Source organism: Lepidochelys olivacea (genome assembly GCF_965140295.1).
Source record: "Lepidochelys olivacea isolate rLepOli2 genome assembly, chromosome: 9".
Taxonomy (NCBI): Eukaryota; Metazoa; Chordata; order Testudines; family Cheloniidae; genus Lepidochelys; species Lepidochelys olivacea.
Window position 1 is genome coordinate 8,616,228 of NC_140419.1, and position 13,141 is coordinate 8,629,368.

General features: G+C 61.5%; 1 long non-coding RNA gene across 1 annotated transcript in view; it reads left to right on the forward strand.

Annotated features, from left to right (window-relative positions):
• LOC311526764 overlaps positions 1-12,637 on the forward strand; it is a 59,837-nt gene extending 47,200 nt beyond the window's left edge. Inside the window, exons 2-3 of the long non-coding RNA XR_014713125.1 lie at positions 3,839-4,104; positions 12,192-12,637. This is a non-coding gene — a long non-coding RNA (uncharacterized lncRNA). The remainder of the gene's footprint in view (positions 1-3,838; positions 4,105-12,191) is intronic.
• Positions 12,638-13,141: the final 504 nt, after the last annotated feature.

Consider the following 13,141-nt stretch of genomic DNA (forward strand, 5'->3'; position numbering starts at 1 on the left):
AGGGGTGGGTGTGCGGGGGTGGCATAGTGACGGGCGTTGGGGCAGGGGTGGGTGTGCGGGGGTGGCATTAGGACGGGCGTTGGGGTAGGGGTGGGTGTGCGGGGGTGGCATAGTGACGGGCGTTGGGGCAGGGGTGGGTGTGCGGGGGTGGCATTGGGACGGGCATTGGGGCAGGGGTGGGTGTGCGGGGGTGGCATAGAGATGGGCGTTGGGGCAGGGGTGGGTGTGCGGGGGTGGCATAGAGATGGGCGTTGGGGCAGGGGTGGCATACGGACAGACACTGTATGGGAGCTGGGGGTGGCAGTGTATGAGTGCAATCGGGGGGGGTGAGTATCAGGCTGGAGATAATCCTGACCCTCCCCATCTCCTCCTCCCCTAGATCTCCCAGCAATATCCACGTCCCCAGGTCTAGTTCTCGCTCTCTAGCTGGGTTCCTCTGTGTCCCCCACCCCATCACACGAGCGAGCCCGTCTGCTCCTTACCTCTCCACCCCATGCTTGTCTCCATCCCAGCGCCCCTGGCTCTGCCCTGCCCTCATGGTCCGGTCTCTCCTAGGCTACTTTGTTCCACAAACTGACCCCAGCGATGCTGGGCCCGCCGGCTGCTGCCCCGGGAAGGAACTGTATGAAGCAGCCCTGGCTCTTCCCTGCAGAGGATGCCTGAAATGGAACAGGTGTGGGGAGGGTGGGGGGGGGGCTATGGGCCACTGCAGCCCCAGCCCCTCTCAGCAGGAGGTGCTGTGGGCCCTGGGGCAGGAGTACTGGCTGGGCGACGCGCCCAGCTGGGGAGGACGCGTGGGGCAAGCGTCAGGCAGGGCTCGCTGGTGGAACAAACCTGGCCCTTCAGCCATGGAGGCAGCGTTTCTGCTCCCCGCTACGGCGCTGAGGGGCGTGGGCCCCTCTTCAGCCACGGAGGCAGCAGCCCAGCTGCAAGGGTGAACCACACGCCTGTGCCCCACGCTGCCAGCTGCAGCCGCTGCGCCGGGAAGGAGCGGGACGGGTCAGGAGGGTTCGGCTCCCGGGGAAGGACGCTGCTCCCAGCTCAAAGGGCCTCTGCCTGAGTTCTGTGGGTTGGCAACTGCCACCTCCGCCGGCTGGGCCGAGAGCCCTGGAACGGGCTTTGGGCGCAGCTGGGCTTGGGCAGGCACTGGCAGCAAACGGGGCGCCACAGATTCATTGCTTCAACCGCACTGATAAGGAGCCGAAATGTATCGGTCCCCAGGCAGCACAGCCACCCCGCTGCAGCATGGCCGGCCCCCACCACCCCGGCTATGGGAGCCAGGGCCAGCACCCAGGGTCACCAGAGAGCTGTCCCCACTGCACAGCCCTGGGGAGCAGCACCAGGGTGAGCACCTTGGGTCAGGAGAAGTGGCTCAGAACTGATTGCCGTGGCAGGAGCTCGGATGGCCTGACCGTGGTATAAACTCAGAGCCCTGCCAGCTCGTTGGCAGAGTTGAATTACCACAGCTTCCCTCTTCTGTGCCTCTTGGTATCACTGGGCACATGCAGCGCAAGGCTACCCTGGCACATGGCTCAGTGTAACCCCTCAGCCAGGCCCTGTGTACGGTGGAGACCCCTGGCTTAGCTCTCCCCCAGCTCTGCTTCCCGCCCCTCCAAGCAGTCCTCACCATGCAGTCGGCCCAGAGATCTTCCTCCGGTTTCCCTAGTGAAATATTCATGGCTCGCAATGAAGAGTTAATTTAATTGCACTGACAAGCAGCTGAATAATTTATGCTCTCTTTGCAAATGTATTTTGTAGGACATCATTAGCACCCTGACCTCTGAGCAGCGCAGGAGCCTGGGCCTGGAGCCTGGGCCCAGCCCCTGGGCACTTAGAGCGTGGGCACTGACCTGCTTGGAAATGCAGCCAGAGCACAGGGCGGCTTGATAACCAGCTGACCCACCGTGCGAAGGGAGCCTGGAGTCCTGGCCTTGGTCATGCACTGGGCAAAAGGAACCTGAGTGTGTCTGTCCATGCATCATCCTGGCGCCTGCATTCACCAGGCCCTGCCTTCATGACCTGCTCATGCCAGGCACTGTGGTTCTGTGTAACAGGCAAGGTTTCCCCCACCAGCTGCCCTTGCACCGGTCTCTTGGCCAGTTGCCTGCAGCTGACAGCTCAGGGGCCGTGGCAGAGGGTTCCCGCAGGTGATGGGAGAGCACTGGATGGGTGCCCTGCCAGCTTCGGACACAGCCGGAAAGCGGGAGCTGGCCTGCAATGACTCCTCCAGCCCGGAGCCATCTTTGGTTCTAGTATGGCCACTTGGAGCTGAGCTCCAAATGGGGCAGGAGCCAAGAGCTCCCTCCTGCTCATCCTGCTGGACTCTGATTCTCTCGCTCGCCGGCTCCCAGCCTGTGTGTGTGTTTCCAGTGGGAAGCCTGCTCTCCGGGGTGAAAGCAAGGCAGCTGGAGGGAGGTGGCAGGCCGGCACTCAGAACACGGCTGCTTGCTAATGGTCTCACACCACAGCAGGCTGCCTGGGGTCGGCCCTCACATTGCAACCCCCTGGGGTAACCCCTTCCCGGGACGGGGACAGTGATTACCGACAGGCTGGAGCACGTGGCCCCATGAAGCAGGGCCGGAGGCCCAGGGAGCAGCACTCGGTGTAATGAACCCCAGAACGGCGGCACTGCCCTGCCCCAGGAGCGGGGGCACCGAACGTAGCTTGGCCAAGGAGGGCGCTGGGCCCAGGGCAGCAATTGTGCTGGTGTGACCGGTGTCCCTGCTGAGCGTGTGGGCGCCGGGTGCATGGGGCAGGAGCAGTGCCGGCATAGAGCAATCTCTGTGCATGGCTGGCAGAGCCGGGCTTGCCTCTGGGCGAGGCCTCCCCAGCCAGGCCAGCAAATGAGCACGTGGGATGGGATGGGCACCTGATGGGGCAACACACGGAAGCCAGAGATGGCAGCGTCTCTGGATGTAACACACTGGCGGGTGTCCGCAGCATGCGGCTTGGGGGGAAGTGGGACAGGCCTTTTCCAGGTCCAGAGGAACCTCCCGCATCACATCCCTTTGCCCTGCTCCTCCTACAGCCTGAGAGGGCCAGGGAGTCATTAAGCCAGGCCTGTGGGGCTAGGAAGGACCCGCTGTATAGAGGGGATGGGTGAAAAGGTCAGGAGAGGGGCTCTGGGGACAGCTGGGGCTGGGGTGGACCGTGCCGTCCATTAGCAAAAGGTGAGTTGGCGGAGATGCTTCTGAGTGGAAGGATGCTGCGAGAGCCGATTGGCCGCGCCATTCCCCCGCATCTGTCCCAAGGCCACAGGGTCACTTGTTGAAATTAGGGACGGTAACAAACTCAGAGGAAGGGCTACTTCCCGCGGGTTGGAGAGGGACCTTCCCAGAGACTTTCTGGGAATCCCAGCTCGGGGGCTGTGCCAGGCCAAGGGTGGCCTGAAACCGTGCCAGGTCCAAGAGGCAGGATTGTCCCTGGTGGGTTTGAGTTATTCAGCCCCGTATGATTCTCTTCTTCATGGGATCCTCAGGCCCTTCTCCTGGTGCTGAGCTGGGGAGGGGGCTCAGGTCTTCCAGCTTTGGGAGCAGCTGCAATGTTTAAGGCGCTAGAATAGAGATCCTCGAAAGTTCCTAGCTCCCACTGATTCCCATGGGAGTTAGGTCCCTACTTCCCTTTGAGGATCTGGGCCTTGGCCTTTACCTCTGCCATTCCCAAACTCACCATGTGATCCGGGGCAGTTTGACAAGCGGCTCCATATGTTCCAGCCTCCGTCCGGGTCCTGGGAGTCAGGCACCTAAATCTCTTGGAGGATCTGGGCCTACGTCTCTGTGGGCTGCAGTTTCCCCATCTGTAAAATGAGCTAATGATAGTCACTCTCTTTCCTTTGCAGGCTCTTCAAGGCATGGGCTCTCTCTTACTCTGCGTACGTGCAGCGCCTAGCATGGCTAGGCCCCGATCCCAGCTGGGAACTTGCTGTAATAATCACTGTCATCCCACGGTGGCCCTGAAACACTGCACCATCAATCCCCCTGCCTTGCACCAAATATTCTGGCTCGGACACTCCTGGTTCCATGACTGTGGTGTTGGCATAAGGACACGCCGGTGCCCCTTGTGAATGGCACAGCCGGTATTTTGGACCCTGGTTGCCTGAAATCAGTGAGTTGTGGACTGAGGTGGGAGTGGGGCGGAGTGGCAGAGTCCACCCCTGCTTTTGCTGAGCCCCCCCGCTCGCCCGGCCTCTATGCACTGCTGAGAATCCATGCCCGGCACGAATGAAGTTAGCGGGCTTCCTACGCAGTAGCTGGGGGAACAGGCAAAACGGAGAAAGCAAGTGAGGTCATGGGCTGGCTTGTCGGCTCAGGGAGATGGAGACTGGAGGGATTCGAGGGCTAAAACCCACCTCCCCCTTGTCCCCTGCTCTTGGTTTGTGTCCAAAGCCGATTCCTCCGATGACAAATGTTTTCTGCTGGGCAAGCTCCGGATTCCGGAGATAACGGGTAGGCTCGGGGGGGGGGGAGCCCCATTTATTTACATTGCGGGGGCTGAAATGTTGCTCTCTGGTGAAACCCAAGCTGGCTGGCGTTTATTTAGCAGATAAGAGGGACGGGGAAAAAGGGATGCTCCTCTGCTCCCCCGTCCAGCTCGCGGAGCGGAGAGCTGAGTGGGGGGGTGAAGGACACGGCAGGAGGAGGGTCCGGCCTAGCTGGCCCCCGCAGACAGGGCTGCCAGGAAACCAACCCAAACCCCGCATGACTAGCAGCAAACAGTGGCGGGAGGAGGCAGGAGCTGCTGGCAGGTGAGCTGCGGGAAGTGAAGCAGGGAGATGCTCGGAGGCTGGAGCAGGAGAGCTGCCCCCACCCCTGGCCTGCCCTCCCCAGCCTGGCTCAGGGACCCCCCTCCTGGGCATGCCTGGGGAAATGGGGTCTGTCCCTTCACGGAGTCAGTGTGGGATGGGCTGATGTGGTCTCACGCCCAGCTCCCACCCCTGGGGAGGGCAGGGCTAGCGATGAGATGGGTTGGCTGTTGTCCAGGCAATCCTGATACACGTTCCTATGGGCTGGGACCCCTGGGACCTTCTGGGGTCCCATGCCCTAGGGGGCCTTCCTTCCTGAGAGCCAGGGCTCGGAGCGCCTGCGTGTGCAGATTGCTCCACGCACCCAGCTCCAGCCCCCCACTTCTGATGGCTGAGGGACTCTCCCCACCCCCTCAGTCTCTGTCCTCCCTACACCGCTCTCCATATGCCTCCCCACCTCATCCCCCCTCCCTCCACTGCCTGTCCCCCCACCGCCCCTTGGTCTGTGCACCCTTTGCTCCCCTGTCTGCCCCGACTCCCCTCCCTGCATCCTTGATCAGTCTGATCCCCACATCCACCCCGTCTCTCCCCCTTCCCCCTCATCTTTTCACCGGGGGCTGCCTTTGGCCTCTCAGGTCCGTTTTCATTGCTTAGGAAGCAGCAAAAATCGCACAGGGCTGAGGGCACTCAGGCCAGTGCCTCTGTGGAAGTATTTAAGCCCAGGGTAATGTTGTTATCATATTTTTATGCCAGGAAATTTAAAGGGCAGAGGCCGCAGACGAGCAAACATCTGAAGCCATCAGCCTGATAAGGCCTGAATTTCCTCTCCCTGTTTGCGAAGCTCCTGACCTGACATGATTGCCTTTATACAGATATGTGTTTTCACACAAATGAGGACTTTCCCAGCTGTCCCCTCCCTGTCCAGTATCCCTTCCCCGCCCCGGCCCTGACCTCCCCGAGCCCTGCGCCTTTCCCTCTTTCTCTCACACGCATACCCACCCTGCCGCGGCTCCCGGCGCGCTTTGTCAATGAACTCGCCCGACGGGCGCCGAATTGGCACACGACTCCAGAAACAAGAGAGACCACAAAAGATCTGCCACGGGAGCCGGAGGGGACCCAAAGGGCCATTCTGTGCCGGCAACTCAGGGATTCTCCGGGCATGCAAACTGCAGCCGTTTAACTGCTTCACGGCCGCTGCAGAGCCTTGGCTGTGTGACGAAGGGCTGCTCAGCGCAGACCTCTGCCCCGCTCCCTGAGCCCAGGCTGGAGTGGGAGGAAGGGCGGCTTCCAGATTTGGGCACTGGCCTGAGCTCATGAGAACTGCCCTGCGTTTCCATGGGTGAGGGACTTAGCCCCTGTTTCCTATCTGTCCGAGGGGGATCACAGCCCAGCCCAACCTCCCAGAGCAGGGGCCCGTTCAGTACATTGAAGACTGAGGTGTTCACAGACTACGGTGGGCGCGGGGGACACGGCAGACCCGGAGCTGGAGCAATCGGCCTCTGATTTTCACCGTTTGCAGAGGGGAGGGATATAAACACGCTGCATTTTCTCAGCCGGCTCCCACTGCAAAGAACTGACCGCCAGTATCCTATCCCTTCTCTTCCGGCCAGTACTGGGTTTATAATGGCGCCCATGGGGCCGGGCCCATGCTTGGACCAGCACCCCCCCACCCCCACTCTGCCCCAGGCCTCGCCCCCAAAACTCCTGCCCCTTCATCCCCTCCCCGCTGCGTGCCCCTGGCTGCAGGGCTGGTGGGCACGGCCAAGCTGGGTGAGCTCTCGGGGTCGCATCCCAGGAGTCTGCCCCGGTCCCCAGTGAGGCTCTGGCTCCGGGCGGTCTCTGCTGCCCATCTCCCTGGGGCCGAGCCACCTGGGACAGGGGCAGAGGCTGGGCTGGTCTCAGCCAGTGGGAGGGGGCAGGCTCTGGGTGTGTGCAGGCGGGGGGGCCTTGTGGCAGGAGTGGGGCTGTGCCACACACCAGGATGGGTTTGGGGCAGGGGACTCGCTCCATCCCACATCCCGGATGCTTCAGAGACCTTCCCCCAGGGAGCGCACTCTCTAATCCGGAGGCGAGGGGGCGGGCATGGCTGCCGCAGGGTCGGTGCTGGAGCCCTGCTGGCTGCCCTGGGTGGTTGCTTGCACAGGGCGCTGGAGTCGGCCTGCAGCTGGGCCCGCGCTGGCCCCGGATCCCCGGAGCGCCACGGGCGGGTGGAGGCAGGAAGCTGCCCGCTTGCTGCCTGTCCAACACTCAGGGCCAGAGAGCAGGAAATCAGTATTTTGACAGCCGGGAGCCAGCCGAGCTCAGAGGGAGGATGCTCCAGGGAGGGGGCTGGGCTGCAGCGCTGGGGTGCACTGGGGCCCGGGAACGCACTGGGGCACATGCTCCAGCCAGGGCTGGTGGGGGAGAGATGGGGACAGACCTGGTAGGCAGACCCCTGCCCTGCTCCTCTCTCACCCCAAGAGGAGAGAGGGAAACTCACAACCAGCCCAAAGGGGCGGGTGGAGGGAGGCAGAGAGAGAGGTGTCATTAACCCTTTGTGACCCGAGATCCAGTCTCTCCCTTCCCCCCCATCCTCTCCTCCGGAGCTGAGGTGCCAGTTTATCACCTTTAAGAGAACGGCAGGGGCCAGATCCTGCCCTGAATGGCTCCCTGTGACTCCCAGCCAGGTCAGGGCAGGATCTGGCCCTAGCGCTTTGGGCCCCCTCCATTGCCGCGGGGAGGAGGATGAGGGAGCGGAGCCGTTACAGGGATCTCTGATATCCGTCTGGCCTGGAGGGGACGGCGGAGAAAGGCCTGTTCCGAGGGCCCGTTTATGGGAAATCAGAGGGTGGGAAGCCCCAAGCAGGAAGCTAGGGAGCGACCTGATGAACCACGTGCAGTAAATCAAGGGCCCAGACTGACTCATGGGAGAGTTCAAGGGGAAACCGAGTGTGAAAGAGCTGAGAGCGCATGCCCCCTCTGCAGCAGCCGCTCCTCTCTGCCTCCAGCCCCCCCCCCCCCCCCCCGGGCCCAGGAGCCTCCCGCAAGGCCCGGTTAGCATGCTGGGAAAGGGTTAATCAAAGAGCAGTGACAGGGGGCTGGAGGACAGAGACATGCAGCCACAGCCTGGGGACATGTGCACCGGTGTTGCTGCCCCAGTTTGCCTGCACCGGTGCTCCCAGCTGCTCTGTGCAAGTGAGAATGTTATGGGCGCTCAGGATGCTGGTGCTTTTCTTGGCTCTCATTAAAACCAGAAGGAAGTTTCTCACCCTCGGGGCTGTGGAAAGGAGGCTGAAGAAGAGACCCCAAAAGGCTCCGAAACCAGAGATCAAACAACCCCCCCAAACCCACAATTGATCAATGTTAAGCCAATCCCATGTTTAAAACAAACAAATGGAAGTATTTATTCACACAATGCACAGGCAATCTGTGGAACTCCTTGTCAGAGGATGTTGTGAAGCCCAAGACACTAACTGGGTTCAAAAAGAACTAGGTAAGTTCATGGTGGCTAGGTCCATCAGTGGCTATTAGCCAGGATGGACAGGGATGGTGTCCCTAACCTCTGTTTGCCAGAAGCTGGGAATGGACAACAGGGGATGGATCACTTGATCATTACCTCTTCTGTTCGTTCCCTCTGGGGCACGTGGCATCAACCACTGTCGGCAGACAGGATACTGTGCTGGATGGATCTTTGGTCTGACCCAGTATGGCCATTCTGATGTTCTTATGGTTGTCAGGGCTTGCTCCAGGACTGCTGGGCTTCCCTTGACTTGCCCCAACACGGCTTCCCCTGGTTTCAGCAGCTTTGGCGACACAGAGAGGCTGTAGGGGACGGCGTGTCAGAACAAGACATTGCCAGAGTGGAGTAGACCAGGGTCCGTCTAGACTGGTCTGTGTCCCCAGCTGTGGCCAGCACACCACGGGGAGGTGCAAGAAAGCCCTGTATGGACACTTATGGAATAACCTGCTGCTAGGGGAAGCAGTTTGAGGTTGGTTTGTTCTGAAGCCTGGGGGGTGGCTACGGGAGGGTGATGGCTGCGATCAGATAAATCAGCCCCCCGCCCTCCCCATATCTGACACCCTGCTCGAGTCCCACGCTTCCGCCCTTGGACTTGTGACCCCACTCACACCCACTTACCGACGCGCGGCTGACACCATGTACGGCGCCTCCCCATCCAAGCCAGGGAGGTGTGAGAAATAAGGAGGGACGGGCTGTGGGTTGGGGTATTTAAAGTTCAGGAGGAGATAGTACAAATTAGACCAGCCTGCCCCAGGTGGGAGCCAGGCAGCAGGGACATGGGGAGACTGAGGCTGGAGGATCTGGGGCAGCGGGATGGGGCGTTACAGAGCTAGCTGGACGTTGGATCTGGGGCAGCGGGATGGGGCGTTACAGAGCTAGCTGGACGTTGGATCTGGGGCAGCGGGATGGGGCGTTACAGAGCTAGCTGGACGTTGGATCTGGGGCAGCGGGATGGGGCGTTACTGAGCTAGCTGGACGTTGGATCTGGGGCAGCGGGATGGGGCGTTACTGAGCTAGCTGGCCCATAGGCAGTAGATTCTATGTTCAGCTCCATTCCCCTCTGCTCCTGCTGGACCGATGATAAGGAGGTGCCTCGTTAGAGCGCTTGCCCGCTCACTGACCTGGCCACCACAGCTGACCCTGCCAAGTGGCGTGAGCCCTGATGCCACAGCTCAGAAGGTGCCACTGACCCGTGGACCCTAGCTTTCTGCTGGCAGCTGGGCTGCAATCTCCCAGGCAGCTGCTTCATTTGCTCCCCTCCCACGAATCATCACCACTGGCCCGTGTCTCTAGGGCTGCTGCTTCCAGGCATGGTGTTAGTCAGGGAAGGAGGCCCAGGCTCTGCTCCCCTGCCTCATGGGGCTGGGGAGGCCCCCATGGCAGAGGCGCAGTCTGGAGCTATCACCATTCCTGCTGCACGGTGGCTGGAGTCCCCAGCAGCAGCCAGGGAGAGGAGCTAATGGCCTCAAAGTCCCCCTGACCCGAGTCCTGTGGGAGCTCCCAGATCCCAAGCCGTGGGCTAGTGCCTGGGACCGAGCAGCCAGAGCCTGGCTCTTCACTGCAGCCGCCCGGTGCCCCTGGGCTGCCCCGAGGCCTCACCCTACGATCTGCATGTGGAGGCTGCCCTGGGGCTTTCAGCAGTTCTGCCCTGTCCTCAGGCCCCAGGTCCTGCTCATTGCTACGCCCAGGGTGAATGCCCTGAGCCCAGGGCTTAGCCCAAGAGCCAGGTCCAGGATCTCTGCCCCTTAGGAGCTGGGTTGCTGGCACTTAGCCCCCACCCGCGCCTGGGATGAGCAGGGGCCTGGGGAGCCGTTGTAAGGCAGGGCTGGGTGCAGGGGGCTGGCCCGCCGTTCGGCCGTGTTCACCGCTGCAGTCCGGAGGCACCACAGTGGCCCCGAGCGCTTTCAAACCCTCCCAGGCAGCGTTCCTGCCTCTCGCGGCTCCCCGCAGAGCCTCTGACGCTGAGGCGTTGGTGAGCGAGAGGAGACAAACCGGGCCTGGCAGCCAGCGCGGTAGCGAGCGCCGGTAGGGGCTGGGCACCCCCGGCTCACAGCAACAGCCTACCAGGGCCAGGGTCCCTGGCTTCTGAGGCACCAGGCCAGGAGCCCTGCCTGGCCATGGCAGTGCCAGGAGCCCCGAGGCCCAGCCCCGCCCTGAGCCAGGCAGCGTCAGGGGCTGATTGATTCCGACACTCTCCTGCCGAACGGCGGGCTGGCCAGCACGCTGAAATGAAATGACTTTGTTTACTTCTGGGATCTCATCCAGAAAGGGAGAGTTCACGGGGCTTCCTGCTGTCATCATATTTTTTCCTGACGGACTGTGCTGCTGCAGCGCGTAGACACGCTGGCTTGAAAGCCCAGGGAGCCGCAGCCTCCCCTTCCTCTGGCTGATACGGGGCAGCCAGGGGGATGTGGCCCCCCCCACCGCCTTGTCTCCCTACCGTCTGCCCGGCTTGGGGGAGGGAGCGGAGCCTTGTTCCCGTGGCCTTCGCCAGAGGGGCAGCCACCCCCTGCAATGGCACCCATCTCCCGGGGCCGCGTCCCGACGCTCCTGGCGACTGGGCATCTCCTGCCCTCCCCACCCATGGAGAGCTGAGGAGTCCCGCGGGCTCACACACAGCCCTGTTGGGTGCCACCCAATCAGACAGACACCCGTCATCTCTGGCTGCCACCCGGTGACCACCCCACTGCAACTGGGAGCTGTAGAGGAGATCCCTGGAACAGCCACGGGAAGAGATGCACCCCGGCCGGGTGGAGTTCCAGGGGGGCTTTGGGACCTATGGCTGGAAAAACGTTTCTGGGCTGCCCTGGCCCAGCCCACAGATGGGGCTGGGAGCTCACGGTGCCCTAGCGGGAGCGGTGCCCTGCTCTTGACGCTGTTCCCATTAGACCTGCCGCTGTTTTGGAAACGTTGATTTAAAGCAGAGCCGTGGTGACAGCGATGAACCGATACTGTCCCGCCAGGCCAGCGCTGAATGTGGCCACAGATGTACCCCGCCTCCCCGCACCACCACGGGATCCGGCACAGCTGCTGCTTGGGAGAGACCGAAACTCCCCCAGTCGCAGCTGCCTCCCTGGCACATACCACGGGGAGACGCTGCAGCACCAAACCCTTTGGCTGCCCAGACGTGCCAGCTAAGGGCTCCGGAAGTGAGAAACTGATACGGACCAGGAATGGTGCGGCCAGACAGCCTGCAGCTGCGCCCACCCCCACGGGTTTGCTAATCTTAGGCCTGGCCCCAGCTTCTCCCTGCTCTGCTGATGCCCCTCAACCCTGGCCTGCCCCTCTCCCTGCTATGTCAGCCCTGTACCCACCCCACCCCCACAGCTCTGCCAATGCCCCCCAGTCTCACCCTGCAGACACCCCCGCACACACACTCTATTCCAGCTTGGAGCTTTCCACACACAGCTCTGTGAGCATGCACTGGAGAATCCACTTTAACCCCCTCGTCCCCAGGAGTCAGCTCTAAGCTCCGGCACACAGCCGTGTATTTTCTTATCCGGGCAAACGGTTCAACGCGGTTCGTGGCTGGGTCTCGTACAGCTGGCTTTATTGGTCTGAGCTGTTTAGGATGTAGCTACGCCCCAGTGTTGCCATGGCATGACCACCTTGCCTCCTCCTTGTGCGTTCAAACCAGGGGGCGGGGGGTCCGTACAGGAAGCCAGCATGGTGCCTCCGCTCCATAGCCAGACCGGGCTTGGGGACAGGGGCAAGGGGCTGTGACACCTGGATGCTACACTAACTTATTCTCCAATTGAAAGCTGGTCTGTGGTGGGGCTCGCAGGTTGCATTCTCATTGTGTGCCAATCGTGGCATGAGCTCAGCCCCCAAGCCTTTGTAATGTGTCCTTTAGCTAGCAGATCTCTCACAGTATTAGCTGTGTCTCTCATCGTCCTCTCCAGAGCAGATGGGCAGATAACAGCATTTTGCCTCCTTGCGTGTGGATTTCAGGGACCTGCTGAAGACGAGCTCCAGGCGCTGCTTGAACGTCTTCTGTTCCTCACCAAGGTCCGTGTCGTCCCAGTTCATCGCGGGCACCTGGATTCCACCACATTCCATCATCCTGGCCAGCCGTCCTTCCCGAGACACCAGGAAGAGTTCGGGCCCTGCGTCATGCTTCCTTCACTTGTGTGGGCGGGTGCTGTACACAGCAGCTGCCCCTGTGACTGATTCTTAGTCAGAGAGACTCAGGCAGGGAGAAAAGATTTTGCTGATCAGATGCTCAACATCTTAAAAAGAACTGCACCACACCCGACAACCAGCATTTCTCAGAGCTAGCTGCTATACGTTCAGACAAATACAAGCTAGGTCATTGGCAATAGCGCTGTCTGGTGACCCCCGATAATGTTATACTTTATTTCTGACCCACAGCACACTCTGCTGTTCCAGTCTTGGGACTCTCCAGAACAGAAGGGCTGGGGGCTCAGAGTTTTTGGCGTGTAGGGTGCTTGTAACTTCTTGGGGGGGGGGGGCGGAGGGTACGACTTGTTCCTGTGCCTTCTGGAAGCGTGAACTCCGTGGCTGCATCCCCAGTGCAAGAGTCCCTTTAAGGCAGTGCTGGAGGATGCAGGCAGCAGTGCCCCACCAGGAGGGAGCTGGGTGATGCCCCAATTCTCCCACACTTCAGCCCCCATGCTGGTGTCAGCTTGGGACCCCACCCATCTGTGGGAGGGGAAGTTTCCAGAGAGGAGTGGCCTGTGGGGAGAGGGCCCTGTGGAGAGAGCTCCCTTGAGGCCATGGTGGAGCTGAGACAGGGCATTTCCCCTCTTTGGGCTTGGTGGGGACAGGGCAGCTGGCTCCTGGTGACAGGCCAAAGTGCCTGTGTCGGGGGACTGATGGGAGCTTCCTCTCCCTCCATCTCTGAGCAGTGCAGCCTCCCCACCGCCCACTCTGTGCCCCTG